Genomic DNA, 15,449 nt, shown 5'->3' on the forward strand with positions numbered 1-15,449 from the left:
ATACATCATGAATCATTAGTATAGGCTGCATAAATATAAAATAGCCTACATCAATAACACTTTGCTCACTAAATGCAATAGTCTTTCTCTTAGTCTGATTATCCAATTTATGAATCAAATAAAGAATTCAAGATGTTCAATAAAGTAGCCTATGATATTTTATCTACTTCGTTTATTTAAGCCCTACTGAAAAATCCAGCTAGAACCAGCTTCAAATTGTAGCTGGTCATTAGCTGGTCTTGCTGGATTTAGCTGGTGGGCCAGCTTGCTCATGCTGGTTTAACTGGTGATTAGCTGGTTGACCAGCATGACTATGCTGGTGAGATGGCTTCAGACCAGCATGACCATGCTGGTCATGCTGGTGAGATGGCTTCAGACCAGCATGACCATGCTGGTCTGACTGGTGAGATGGCTTCAGACCAGCATGACCATGCTGGTCTAACTGGTGAGATGGCTTCAGACCAGCATGACCATGTTGGCCTAACTGGTGAGATGGCTTCAGACCAGCATGACCATGCTGGTCTAACTGGTGAGATGGCTTCAGACCAGCATGGCCATGTTGGTCTAACTGGTGAGATGGCTGGTCTAACTGGTGAGATGGCTTCAGACCAGCATGACCATGTTGGCCTAACTGGTGAACTGGGTTCAGACCAGTATGACTATGTTGGTCTAACTAGTGAGATGGCTTCAGACCAGCATGACTGCTCACTTTTAATACAATATGATTGCTTTTACTATAGTATTACTTAAGTGTATTTTGTTGTTGTTGCTTTAGACACAAACATGGTTGGACTTGGACTTCAATCCAAATTTATTTAACAAAATACTGTAGGTTCATCAGGTACAAAGAGGACTACAGTGTCATGTGTTCTATTAGGGGGTCTACAGAATGAATAATCTCAGTATTTGCAACAAGTCTCTGTAAAATGTTTTTAAAAGCAGAGATATTTTGGACATCTTAAACATCTGTACTGTAAAACCATCCTCATCCTGACCATCCTCATCGCTGTGCTGTGGACCATCCTCATCCCGACCATCCTCATCGCCGTGCTGTGGACCATCCTCATCCTCAGTGTCTGATGTGTTGATTGACGTGTCAGGCAGGCTGGTTTGGTTCTGTGCTGCAAGTCTAATGCGCGCTCCTCTTGACAGAGAGGTAGCAGGAACTGGTTCGAGGAATTCCTTGTAGCGCCTCTTCCGTGAATTGTCATCCTCGGTATTGTTCTGGGAATCGTCATTGTTGTCCTGTGAATCATCCACAATGCTGTGCTGTGGCCCATCCTCAATGCTGTGCTGTGGACCATCCTCATCTTGACCATCCTTAGTGCTGTGCTGTGGACCATCCTGTGCTGCAAGTCTGTTGCACGCTCTTCTTGACAGAGAGGTAGCAGGAACTGGTCCGAGGAATTCCTTGTAGCACCTCTTCATTTTGAATCCACCCTTTACATAGGAAAGTACCGTAGTAGAATTGATCACTGAGTATTATAATGAATGATATTTTTGCATTTAAAAAAAGCATCAAGTAGAACTACTAAGTAAGATTTTCTTTTTTAAACTTCTAATGAAATATTTTGTGGTATGGAAACTAGAACGATCGCACTGCGAATATATGCCTCCACCAACAAGTGAGCAGTCGACATCCATGTCTGTCCAGACTTTGACGTTTGAGCCAAATGTGAAGAAATTCTGTCAAGGCGTTACTGAAATTTTCAAGCTGTTAACGAGCTTGAAAATGGCATATGTGAGGTCACAGTGACCTTGACCTTTGACCACCAAAATGTAATCAGTTCATCTTTGACTCCAAGTGGACGTTTGTTGCAAATTTGGCGTAATTCCGTCAAGGTGTTCCTGATATATCGCGTTAACGAACTTCGGACGGACAGACAGACAAACCGGGCAGAAACCATAATGCCTCCGGCCTGGCTATCGCCGGTGGAGGCATAAAAATGAATGGAATCATAGAATTTCGTAAACCAAATGGAATCTACTGTAAAATGTGGTATACATCCATCCAGGCTAGGGATGGCCATTTCTAGCAAAAACACTATTCGAAATTCGCTGGCCAAAGTCGACTTTTAATCGAAAAAAATAAATAAAAAAAAAATAGTAAAAAAAATAAAAAAAACGTTTTTGTTTTTTTTGTGAGTGAAATGTTGCATTGTCTCCCCTGATTCTAAGTCTAAGGCTTTATTAATTAATAGAAAAAGCTTCTGCTGTGGATTTTTAGCTCAAACAAGCATTGCACCACTGAAGTAAAGAACATGTTACATGACATTGACATTTTCAAAAATAAAAAACAGTTTTGACAATCATGAGTCGTTCATTAAATATTTAGTAGGCACAGGTCTGAGTGCCAAAGGGGTGCCAAAGTCACCCCCTCTCCCTCTTCATGGGATTTCATCCGCCATTCATTTTTCCATAAACCTTGCTTAAAATGCTTATAAAAATTGTTTTACTTGCTCAAACCAAGCGATTCGACTATACCGTACTTAGAATCAGGGGAGACAATGCAACATTTCACTCACACAAAAAAATATATATACGGTATATACTTTTTTTTTTTTGAATTTCGACTTTCAATAATAAAAGTTGACCTTGATAATAACAACGATTATTCGAAAATTCAAAATTCGATGCCCATCCCTAATCCAGGCAATGTCTCATCATAGACGTGTTAGAGCTTGGGGGTGGGGGTCAGCATGGGGGAAACCACCACATGTCAGTGAAACTATCATTGCATGAATTCATGTATTTGCAGAGGTGGAAATTCTGTAAGCATATGAGTTTCTTAATTTATATGGTGTATGCAGGAATCATAGTTAAATTCAGTACCTTTTAAGACCTTTCTAAGACCCTTTAAATATATTTTAAGACCCCAACACCACTTTCATCACATCAGCAATAGAGTTTCATCACAATACCATATTATATCGATTATTTTTGGACAATGATACGTTTGTTGATATCACAGTCTGCCACAATATGATTTTGATTCAATTCAGGGGTCTGCGATCGATGATCGACAAGATCATATGCTCATTGACCAATTGCACAATAGCTACAAAATGTAATTCATCATTAAATGGCTATTAAGACATTTTAATACTTTTGAGCGCCTTAATTTTCCTCAATTGATTTATCAACTTTTAATAGCCAACTTTTCAAGACCCCGTGGACACCCTGATTTATGATTTTTAGAATAGGATTTGTGCACCTGTACAGTACATGAAGAAATTGAGAAAGTGTACGGTTGTGTTTGTGGGAGAGAGAATAAAATCTATAAATCGTCAAATCCTATATCGTTGTCTCTGTGACCTCAAACTCCTACAGTATGTTGTTTTCTCTGACTTCAAATTTGCTGTTACACATGTGTGACTATTTTCTACAACTACAAATTACACAGTCACAGGTACTCAGATGTTTTCTAGATGTGATTAGATATTTTAAATGTAGGTTGTTTACCCTGCAGTTTTCCTCTGCTCTGGAGGGGCTCGGTGTATGTCTGTCTGTCTCTCCGGCTGGCGATCTCCTCTGTGCTCCGTTCCGTTCCTCTCCTGTACTGGCTATAAAAGGATAAAAACAGCATAGGTCAACTAAACTCTTTCCCAAATGTGCATTTTGTGATGTGATTAGATATTTACCAGCCTACAAGCCAGCAAGCATTACCAGCAACGACAACGTTGGCTGATATTGTTTTCACCTTGTGAGTCGGTGTGTGTCCAGTCAAGTTTATTTGTATAGCCCTAATTCACAAGCATGTCTCAGAGGTCTTTACAGAGAATATGTCTAGCTAAGCACTATCAATAAACAGGATTGAACAATCCTATATTAGAGAGGAGGGAGGGGAGAGGGAGAGATTGGGGGGCGCAAGAATGGAGAGAACATGGGGGTGAGGGCAGAAGGGGCTTGGCCTGGGCAATACGGTTGAAATCAGTATCACAATAATACATTTTTCGAAACAATGAATATCACAATAAGCAACCTTTAGTAATCCAATTATCAACAACACCATGTGTGTGTGTGTGTGTGTGTGTCTGTCATCGTGGCAAAATGTGGTCCTTGAGACACTTAGTCAGAGTTTGTGAACGTGATAGTGTCAAAGCCGTGCAAGATGCAGTCCAAAACTGTACAGGTGTGTAGGGTTATAGGTATAGTTGACGTATATAAAATGAAGGCAGAGTTTGAAAAAATGGACGTGATCTGAGCAAGACCTCCCCACACACACTGCGGCTGGTGTGATCCCATCACAGGATGGTCTCTAGTTTAAATTTAAGTCTAACCTGCACAACTGTCTTCAGCAGCTCCCTCTCTCTCTGTGTCTGTCTGTCTCTCTGGCTGCAGGATGGTCTCTAGTTTAAATTTCAGTTTAACCTGCATGACTGTCTTCAGCAGCTCTCTCTCTCTGTGTCTGTCTGTCTCTCTGGCTGCAGGATGGCAATCTCCTCTCTTGCTTTCCTCTCCTACTCTCTCCTGTTGTGGTTATTACAAAAATTAGACAAGGTCAACTAAAACCTAACCAAAATCTGCATTGTGTGATGTGATTAGATATTTTAAATGTAGGTTGTTTACCCTGCAGTTTTCCTCTGCTCTGGAGGGGCTAGTGTATGTCTGTCTGTCTCTCCGGCTGGCGATCTCCTCTGTGCTCCGTTCCACTCGGCTCCTCTCCTGTACTGGCTATAAAAAAGGATAAAAACAACATAGGTCAACTAAAACCTAACCCAAAGTTGCATTTTGTGATGTGATTAGATATTTTCAAATATAAATATAACCTGTGTGAGTGTCTCCTCTGCTGTTCTCCAGGGGCTGTGTGTGTGTGCGTTTGTCTCTCCAGCTAGCGATATCTGTGCTCCACTTCTTTCCTGTCTGGATTAGAAAATAGGATACAGACAGCATAGATCAGAGGTTCCCAAACTCAAACCAAGTACCACGATGTACCAGACCAAATTACCACTTTCCACTGCAGATATCCCCCCTTAAAAAAAATCACTGATTTAACCATGTAATAGCATCAGAAAGGCTAAGTTGACATGGTAGGCTAAGGCTACTAATTGCGAGCCAGACCCTAAATAACCAACACAACATTTAGCATGTACAATGTAATAGGCTATGTGTCTCTATAGGCGGGTGCACAACGCACACACCCTGCTTAGAGAGCAGCGCACACACATGCTGACACGCCTGCGGGAACATAGCCTAATTCTGTTGTCCCTCCATGCGCCCTGCAGCTGTGTAAAATGTCATACGAAATAATTATGAATTCCAATAGGATAAGCTTGCCTGATTAACTGAAAACAATTAAACAATAACGAAAAAAATAATATCCTAACGAAAATAGAAGTCTAATCAAGTAAATAGCCTTCAGAAAGCATCAGTAAAAGCCCTGTTCTAATACTGCTGCGCTGCTGAGACGCACAGTGTGCGACTGAAATGTCTGCACTTTTGTGCCATATTCCACAATATCCAAACTTCGGAATGGCGGGATCCTTTAGAAAAAAGATAGTTACCCTATCTGCCAAATTGATTAGCTTCGCACTGTTCAATAGGTTGCAGAAACTGAGTGTGTTTTCTGCCTGCGGCCTATGGTGCATGCGGCCTGTGCTAGCATCAATTTGCTAGTAGAGCTCGCATACAGACAAAACAAACGTTCATTTGACTTGTACACAAACAAAATACAATGTTAACCTGCATGCCTACATAATATATCCCTTGAAAATAAGCAATAAAGTTACTTACAAAATTCCAGAAAATCGTGTCTCCGGCAGGGTGGTTGCATCCTGCAGATTTCCGTCTGTCTAGAGACAGGCGTGTACGGCTTTTGGTTTGATCCAGCCAAAGGGAGTTTATCGCGCTTTATATTAGAAATCCACTAGACGTCAACGTCAAGAGCACCCCCCTTCTTATGTGATGGTGGACTAGTCAAAAAAACACTGTGATCTGATTGGCTGCAGGGCATAGGCTGCATACCGCGCGCAGTGTCCTGACCTGGCTGCAATGAACCGAGGAGACAGCTTTATTTTCTGATTTGACCAAAATGTACGCTTATGTAAACTTTGTAGACGATGGCGAGAGGGATACTGTCAATATCGAGGACATCAAAGGCTTGGATACAGCGGACTTCAATCCTCATGGAGTTTATTGGGTTCGCTGGAAAAGTGAAGATTTCTTCAAGGGACAAATTCTCATTATGAAAGGTAGGTACCTGTTGCCTGATTTGCATCAACTCTGACAGACTGCTGCATGATATAATTAAATTTTTTAACGTTATATCAGGATGAAGACGAACGTTAAGATTTAAATTGGGATATAATTTGCCTGCACAGGATTGTATGGCTTAGTTATTACGTTATGACTCCTCCCGCGTAAAATAGAAGTTGCGCGCGGGATATCAGTCTCTTTGTATGACGTTACCGCGTAAAATAGGAATCATCCTGTATTGGGAAAGTAAAGATGTTCCTGATAAGGCCATTTTGTAGAAGTAGGAAAAAGAACGCTGCTTGGCTTCAGGAGATGTCAGACATGATAAGGCCATTTGTTCCATATTAGGAATCCTAAAATAGGCTTTTTCTTTCAAGTGGTAATTGGTCCGACTGGTAATTGGTCCGACCTCCCATTAGTCCGACCATTAGCGTTAACGTTAGGGTTAGGGACAGCTGATCAATGAAGAAATATAATAAATATGCTATTATACTATTCTAACTATTTATACTTTGTATTTGTTTATTCAATCTATGAAAGAATCAACAGAATGTACAGGCTGTAAACATGCATCTGACTGAATTTCATTTATTCAATAACAAATAAAGATTTACAAATTAAATGTACTGATTATATATATATATATTTATATATATATATATATTTAAGCAATATAGCATGAGAGCTAGTGTGTTGTGGCAAATTTATAAAACGGCTCTCTCAAATCAAGCAATCTGATTGGTTCACAGCCATTGTATAAATCCAATAACCGAGTCCAATAACCCATGGCCATGGGTTATTGGACTCGGTTATTGGTTGCCATGGCAACTCTCTTACTAAAAGCCTTTGGTTTAAAAAAAAACAAATGGCGGAGACAGCTGTCAGATCCTTGTAATCGATCTTCGCTTATAACTTTACTAATACTTCACAGAAAATGATGTTTTGTACAAGAATAGACGCGGGCTAATGTCTTAACCCCTCTCTCGCGCGCCCTCACTCTTAACCCCGCATTTCTAAATAAGACGTAACGTTACTTGGTGTCGGCATACGGCTCTGGTGTCGGGCTTTGCAAAAAGCTCTCATGCTATATTGCTTAAATATCCCGCTGATCAGTTGTTATCCCACAAGGCTGCAGGCCGAGTGGGTTAACAACTGATCAGCGGGATATATGCCACAACACACGCTGCTCGAGTGCTATATTGCTTTTATAAAACGGTTTCCAAGTATGATAATATAAATATAATAATAATACTATAAGTCCGACTGGCATGGTATTCTGATAGAGTCAGTTGAAACACTACTGTAAGGCGGGACCTCTAGCAAGAAGATAGACGTGCGGGTGATTTGATTGGATCGTTCTGGAGACTGAAGTTGACATTGGCCAATCCTGGCGCTTGCTGAGAAGCTGAGAGCTTTCTGGAAAGCCCGACAGGCAGCTCGAGCGCAGCGTTGCATTCTCAGCGCTTGCTGAGAAGCTGAGTGCTTTCTGCAAAGCCCGACACCAACTAACGTTACGGGGTTAAATGCGGGGTTAACATCCTTTTTTTTGCAAAGAAGACATTAGCCCGCATCTATTCTTGTACAAAACATAATTTTCTGCGAAGTATTAGTAAAGTTATAAGCGAAGATCGATTCACAAGGATCTGACAGCTGTCTCCGCCATTTGTTTTTTTTGAGGTAACCAAAGGCTTTTAGTAAGAGAGTTGCCATGGCAACCAATAAGGTTATTGGAGTGGGTTATTGGATTTATACAATGGCTGTGAACCAATCAGATTGCTTGATTTGAGAGAGCCGTTTTATAAATATATATATATATATATATATATATACATACATATATATATTTATATATATATATTTATATATATATATAGAGAGAGTATTTTACATAATGTGCGGGGTTTCTATCTGATGTGTGTTTACTGTCCCTGTTTAAGAAATGTGTTATACAATTATAAAATCTTCTTGCTGTGTCGTAGAAACTGCTGAGGAGATAAGTCAACTTGTCAAAAGCACAAAACGTTGGAGGATTCCAAAGATCCTGGACCCGAACCCCCCTGAGGAGGGAAAAATCGCACCAGTCGAAAAGGAGAAGAAGGAAGCAAAAGCTAAGATGGTAAGTGCATTTGAAAAGTAAATCTAAAATTGGATAGCATAACACAACTTTTGGAGAAGGCACAATTTTCATGGAGCACACGTCCATAGCCTCTAAAAATAATATAACTATCTAATTATCTATCAATCTACTAATGTCTATGTGTGGGGTGTGTGTGTGTGTGTGTGTGTGTGTGTGTGTGTGTGTGTGTGTGTGTGTATAGATGCACCAAAAGTCAAGTGTCGCTGGAGGCAAGGAAATGAACCTGCATGCCATCCTTGAAGAAAGGAAGCAACAAATGCAGGTGGACCACCGCACTCTCCCAAGGGAGCGTGTCCTAAGGGATGACGAGGCGACAGATTCAGGCACAAGTGAAGATGAGGTGGTGCCAAAAAAGTTACTGACTGCAGCCCAAACAGAAAATAAATCCCTGAAGAGAAAAATTGACAAAATGCAGGGGAAGGTGAATGATCTCAAGGAAGAGAATGACAACTACCGGAGCATGAACATGAAGCTCCAAAAATGCCTGATGTCAAACCTTAACCCCACATGTAAGTAGGCCTTTTTCTGTCTTTGAAAAACATCAGTAGAGTGTGGCCTACTTAAAAGAAAGATGGGGAAGGCTCTATGATATTGAGAAATTATGTAAATATTATATATTTGTCTGTGTGTTTTGAGATATAACGAAAAAAACGGTTGCAAAATCCCAACAGCTTTTATTATTTGTGTATGTATGTGTATGTATATGTATGTATACAGTACATTGTCATTGTGATAGCTTGGATTCTTGCCTATCTATCTAGCCCTGCTGTATGAGTGAATCAGCTTTCGTTTAAGTCCTTCCCTGTCACAAGGACAGCTTCACCAGGAGTTCAAGTGTCAACATGCATTCCAGTGGCTTGGAATTATTTTCTAACATAGCAAGACCCTGTGTATCCTGTAGGTTGATATGGGATATGCGTGCTAGTGCTATGCACTGTGTTGACACAGGACAGTGTTTTGGCAGGAAAGAGCTCCACCATTTTGAATCTTAGTGGCTGCATTGCACTCACCTGAAACAGTAAAATGTGAAAAGAGAGAAGGTCCGCAGACTGAACGAGCTCCCATTTACCTTTTATTTAGCCATCCAGCAAAACAGAGTAGTGACGTTTCGAGCACACACGCTCTTCCTCAGTCAGGTCTGAGGAAGAGCGTGTGTGCTCGTTCTCTTTTCACATTTGACTGTTTTTGGTTCCTGCACCTGCCTTATTGTTTGGGATGTGCGACTACCTTTTTTCTAACTCACCTGAAACAGCAAATACGGCTATATAGGGAAACATTTGAACTATCACTATAAATTCTATAGCTGACTTCCATTGTACAATAATTGTGTTTTCTTTTTTGTCCCTCACATGTCAACTTCAGCATCTTCGGATGACAATTGGTCTCTTAAGAGTCCAACTCGGACATCTGCAGTGCAAGGTGTGTTCCTTTGAAAGTTGTGCATATTGGCTTATCCTATCACTTGCAGGCATGACACCTTTGTTTCCAGATGTTTGATATGGTTAATATATGTGACAATGTCTATCTCACTGTAACAAGTTTGCAACCACAGTAGGCTAAAACCCCATAACGTAACTATTCCCTACCACCCATCCCATCAGGTTCTTTGGATAGCACCCCACGGGCCGTTCCTGAGCCAGAGTCCAGTCAGGGGGCATCTGCAGTGCAAGGTGCGTTCCTTCGAAAGTTGTGCATATTGGCTTATCCTATCACTTGCCGGCATGATCACCTTTTGTTTCCAGATGTTCGATATGGTTAAAGGAACACTTTGTCCATTTCCAACCAGCTTTCTATCATTACACCATCAGTAGTATCAGAAAACTGTTAACGGTTGTGAAGTCATTCATTTAGTTTGACAGTTATTGAGAGTTGATTTGAGTTAAGGTGTGCACCAGTGACATCACTAGTCCACAACTTTAACTCAAATAAACCCTCAATAACTGTCAAACTAAATGAATGACATCACAACCGTTTTCTGATATACTACTGAGGTTGTAATGATACAAAGCTGGTTGGAAATGGGCAAAGTGTTCCTTTAATATATGTGACAATGTCTATCTCACTGTAACACGTTTGCAACCACAGTAGGCTAAAACATAACGCAACTATCCCCTACCACCCATCCAGCATCATCATGTTCTTTGGATGGCACCCCACGGGCTGTTCCTGAGCGAGAGTGCAGGCAGGAGACCTCTGCAGTGCAAGGTGTGTTGTAAAAATTCTACCTGTGCAAAACGTAGTCTCGAGAATTTATGAAAAAACATTATTATTATCACATCATTGATGGATTTTCTTTGCATTCTTTAGTTGTCAAAATTCTCGACATTGAGAAACGGCTATGTCGAAACGTTAAATAAACTGACCTGGGGGCTAAACTACTTTTCAGTGTGCGGACTCTATTTAATTTTGTAAGTTTATCAGATTTTTGTCCTGCACCTTACCTGTCTGAGTTGATGTGCGCGCTTTACTTCCTTCTTCTTTAGTTGTCAACACTGGATTCCATGGATCTGAAGTACTCGAGAGCAAGTACGTCATCAAAAACAACAAGGTGAGAGATTCTATGACTACAGTTACAAATAGTTTTGCCCTGCTGGCATGTGGGAGCCTGGTGTTTTTGAAGTTAGCCTGTATTTCTGACTTCTCTAACTTGGTGTCTCTTATTTACAACCGATTGCAGTATATTTAAACTTGGGGCAGGGTTGGACAATCAGGCTAATCATGGTGCTTAACTCATTGAATGCCAATGACGACAGCTGTCGTCAATTCAAATACTGACGTAGAGTGCCAATGACGACGGTTGTCGTCAATTGCGTTTTTTGACGGTGGGACGTGGATCAATCCCTGATACATCTCTGGTACAACTATTGTAGCTATTGGAGGTCTATAACCTATTTTACAGAACCCTTAGGTGGCGACAGTGCTCTCCACATAACAGAAAGGCAAGGAAAAAACAAAGAAGAAGTCGTTATGGAAACGGAAATCGCATCGCATCCGTATGCATCGATATGCTGAAGCACGTTACTGCAGCTGTGCCTGCAGCAGCCAATCTGCTCCCACAATTGAGCCGCTCTGTGTCGGTTGCGACAGCACATCCGCACATCCACACCGTGGAGTTATTATTCTCAACTGGAAGCATCGTTGCCGGTGACAAACACACGCGGAACGCTGTAAAAAAGCTGCACCCTTCACTGTGCGCACAGCAAACTCAGCAGAGAGCCACCACAGACAGGAGGAGGAGTGTGCAGTTGAGGCGAGGCGGGGCGGGGCGGGGCGGGGCGGGGGGGGGGGGGGGGGGGGGGGGGGGCACGCAGAGCAGCACGCAACACCCAGACAGACCCAGGCAGCAGGACAGGATTGACAAACGCAAGCCAGAATATCCGATGCCCACCAGCAGCAAATCAAGACCAGCAAGAAGCTGCAACCAGCAGCGCACGCAGGGGCCAGCGCTGCTGGTTGTAGCTAAAAATATTATTCTGCCAAACAAAATTCCCTGGCCTAAACTGTTTTATTGAAGGAAATTATTTTTGAGGTGTGACTACATTAGAAAAGATTAGCTTCAGAGTCAGTGTGTGCTTGAAATGTTTAATTTCACAAAAGGCCAATTATCTCAGCTTCTAGAAAAAAATTGCTCTTTTTGGATGAATCAAGCTATCTTCTCCGGCTCATAACTAAAGAACGGAAAATGGGATCAATAAACTTTTTTTTGCAGATGATAGAATAGAGTCTCATCGTTCTTTGTGCGTGTTCAGTGTTTACATAGTAATATCACACAATATTCTGTGGGCCTTGAGAAATCACTGAAAACGCTCTGAAACTCTGGCACTGGGAGCGTCCGTTCTCCAAAAGTGGCTGGCACTCAATGAGTTAAACATGGCCAGCCCTGCCCAACCGGTAAGCTGGACGAATGACGCCAAACACACCTCCACACTGCAACATGCCAGACAGTAGGCTGATCTCTGAGCCACAGCTGCAGACACAGAGCAGGAAATTATTTGCTTTGCAGATTATTTACCGTAAATTCCGGACTATAAGGCGCACCGGTATATAAGCCGCGGCAGCAAAATTGACTGTTTTTTACATATATAAGCCGCACCGGACTATAAGCCGCGGGTGTTTTGATGTTTAATTACCATATGTAAGGGTTCGTGCACAGAGAGGAATGTCGGGAAAGAGATGGCTGTTTGGGGAAGCTCCCATTTATTAACATTTCAACAAAACAAGCATATCCCGCTGGGGATCTTTTCTTTTGGCATTGTGAGACGCTTAAAAATCACCATCGGCGGGAGCTTTACTCCAGATGCTGTGCAGCCAAGAACACAAGTGAAATTCGTTCTCTCGTGACCTGTGGTTCTCAACGTGATGGACGATTCACCTTTCTTGTTAACAGTCCTAGTGAGAGGCAGGTCGAACGTCAAAGGCACTTCATCCATATTTATGATCTGCTCCGGTCCGATGGAATATTCCTTGATCTTTCTTTGTGTGAATTCGCCGAAGTTTGTAATTTTCTCCTGGTAGTCGGGAGGGAGTTGCTGACACACAGTTGTCCGCGCCCTGACGGACAGTCCCTTTCGTCTCATAAATCTGAAACACCAGGATGGTCCACCTCTAAAATGTTCAATTTTCATTTCGGTGGCGACTGTTTTGGCCTTCAGTCGGATCTGAACGGTGGACACACCTCGGCCGTCTGCTCTCTGTGTCAACACCCTGATGCCAAGGTTACGTGCTGCTGCTCGATTTCCTTCTTTCCTTCTTCTTCTCGCCGCCATCGTCGTAACACAGCCAGTTCTCCATCTTTTGAAGCATGATGTTAGATTATATATAAAATAATCGAAAAAAAAAGCAGCAAAGCAATGCACATAAATTGTGCTGATGAAGCTGTGTAACCTGTAAAATCCATCGATTTTGGAGGTCACCGAGTGGCCGTTTGCTTACCGTAATTACCATATGTAAGGGGTCACGCACAGAGGGGATTGTCGGGAAAGAGATGGCTGTTTGAGGAAGCTCCCATTTACCGTATTACCGTAACATTTCAACAAAACAACATAACACAACACCACCTTTGTTTATTTTTACAGTGCACACAGTGTCCGCGGTGTGGTGAAAAGAGGGCAAGAGAGGAAATTAAAACAGAAGTGGATTTATAGTTAGAAAGAGTGCTAAAAAAGAGAGATTTTATTTGTATTTTTTTTTTTTTTTCTGAAAAAATCCATAGATAAGCCGCACCGTTATATAAGCCGCAGGGCCAAAAAACGGGGAAAAAGCCGCAGCTTATAGTCCGGAATTTACGGTAATACAAAAAAAAAATTGTGCAAAAGTAGAGAAATGTCTCATTGAACAAAACATTTGCCTAGCCCTACACACAAATTACACTGCTTCATGTAACCATGGGATCATGTCTATGTTCCCCGGGTTCTATATTCCCCGTTTTTCACTAACCCTAAACCTAACCTCCCCCAGACCCTAACCCAAAACCTAACCTCTCCCACCCCCCACGCCTAAACCTAACCTCCCCCAGACCCTAACCCAAAACCTAACCTCTCCCAGGGAACATAGAAAGGGTTCTATGTTCCCCGGTCCCACAAAAACGGGGAACATAGGACCCGGGGAACATAGGACCCGGGGAACATAGGGATGACCCCATAACCATTACTCTTGCTTTGTGTGTCTCTTTATTTTTTAACAGATCCATATTGGTGAAGGGGTCTGGCTCCTGACTGATCAGTGGCAGGTGGTGAAGCGGAACACGAAGGACTCACTGTTCGTTAAGGAGCTTGCTGTTGCCATCTGGGGGACATCAACACTGGCAGGGAGTTCCTTGGAGGGGAAAATCTGCCCAACAACCAAGCAAACGCCAAAGCCGCCTCTTTCACCTAGCAAGGTGATGGCATTGAAGGGTAAATAGAAATCTCCCTCCTTTTCTTTTTTTTTTACTAAAAGGTTCAGCAGCCAATTACTGCATACGTTTATGTCTGGTGACTGCAGTTTGAGTCAACCCTTCCATTGAGTTTTGTTTGGTTAAGTAATTACCTCTCAGCCAACATGGAGTTTGAGCAAAGGACCTTATTTAATATTTTAAAGATTAGTCAGTTTCATGTAATTAATTAGGGCAGGAGTGTCACACATGGCCCGAGGGCCAGAACCAGCCCATCAAAGGGACAAATCCGGCCCACAGGATAACTTTGCAAAGTGTAAAAATTTTGCTGAGTCCTTCCTGCAAAGTCCTTCAATCAAATGTGGTGAAAAGAGGTACCAGGTTTCAGGAGCAAGTTAAATATTCAGTAGGCTATTCATGTTTTCTGTATTCATCACTAAATGGTAAACTATTTGTATTAACCTTGACTATAAAGAACTGACAGTTGCCATCAATTGTAATGCACAGTTGCAGATGGTAGATTTGATCATTTGTTTGATGGTAGCTGAGATAACCCTATACGAAAACGTGTTTGTAAAATGTACCTACAATTCTTTACAGTAAAAGAAACAGGACATTTTGAGGTTTTGGCATTTATACGTTATTAGATTTTCTTTGTCTGGCCCACTTGAGACCAAATTGGGTCGTATGTGGACCATGAACTACTATGAGTTTGACACCCCTGGGATATATATCCATAACAACCATACTGGTATCATATCTTAATTAAGCCTATAGCTAATTGAAAGTTAAAGGAACACTGCCCATTTTCAACAAGCTTTGTATCATTAGAACATCAGTAGTATATCAGAAAACTGTAAACTGTTTTGAAGTCTGTCATTTAATTTGACAGTTATTGAGTGTTAAAGTGTGGACCAGTGACATCACTGGTCCACACTAACTCAAATTAATAACTCATTAACTCAAATCAACTCTCAATAACTGTCAAACTAGATGAATGACTTCAAAACCGTTTACAGTTTTCTGATATACTACTGATGTTCTAATGATACAAAGCTGGTTGAAAATGGGCGGAGTGTTCCTTTAAGTCAGGGGTGGGCAATTATTTTTCATGGGGGGCCACATGAGAAACCCAGATTGTTGCTGGGGGCCGAACAAATATTGTCATGCCGTAACCCAGGAACTTTGATGATAGAGAGGACCACAAAAAAATGTCCTCGCCACCAGAGGGCCAGATTTTGCTGA

The 15,449-nt window shown here is 41.8% G+C and overlaps 1 protein-coding gene across 1 annotated transcript in view; it reads right to left on the bottom strand.

Annotated features, from left to right (window-relative positions):
- The window catches only part of faxdc2 (fatty acid hydroxylase domain containing 2), a 48,802-nt gene that overhangs the window by 30,851 nt on the left and 2,502 nt on the right, over positions 1–15,449 (bottom strand). The gene's annotated exons all lie outside the window — the stretch shown is intronic.

Source organism: Poromitra crassiceps, assembly GCF_964638095.1.
Source record: "Poromitra crassiceps genome assembly, chromosome: 1".
NCBI lineage: Eukaryota > Metazoa > Chordata > Actinopteri > Beryciformes > Melamphaidae > Poromitra > Poromitra crassiceps.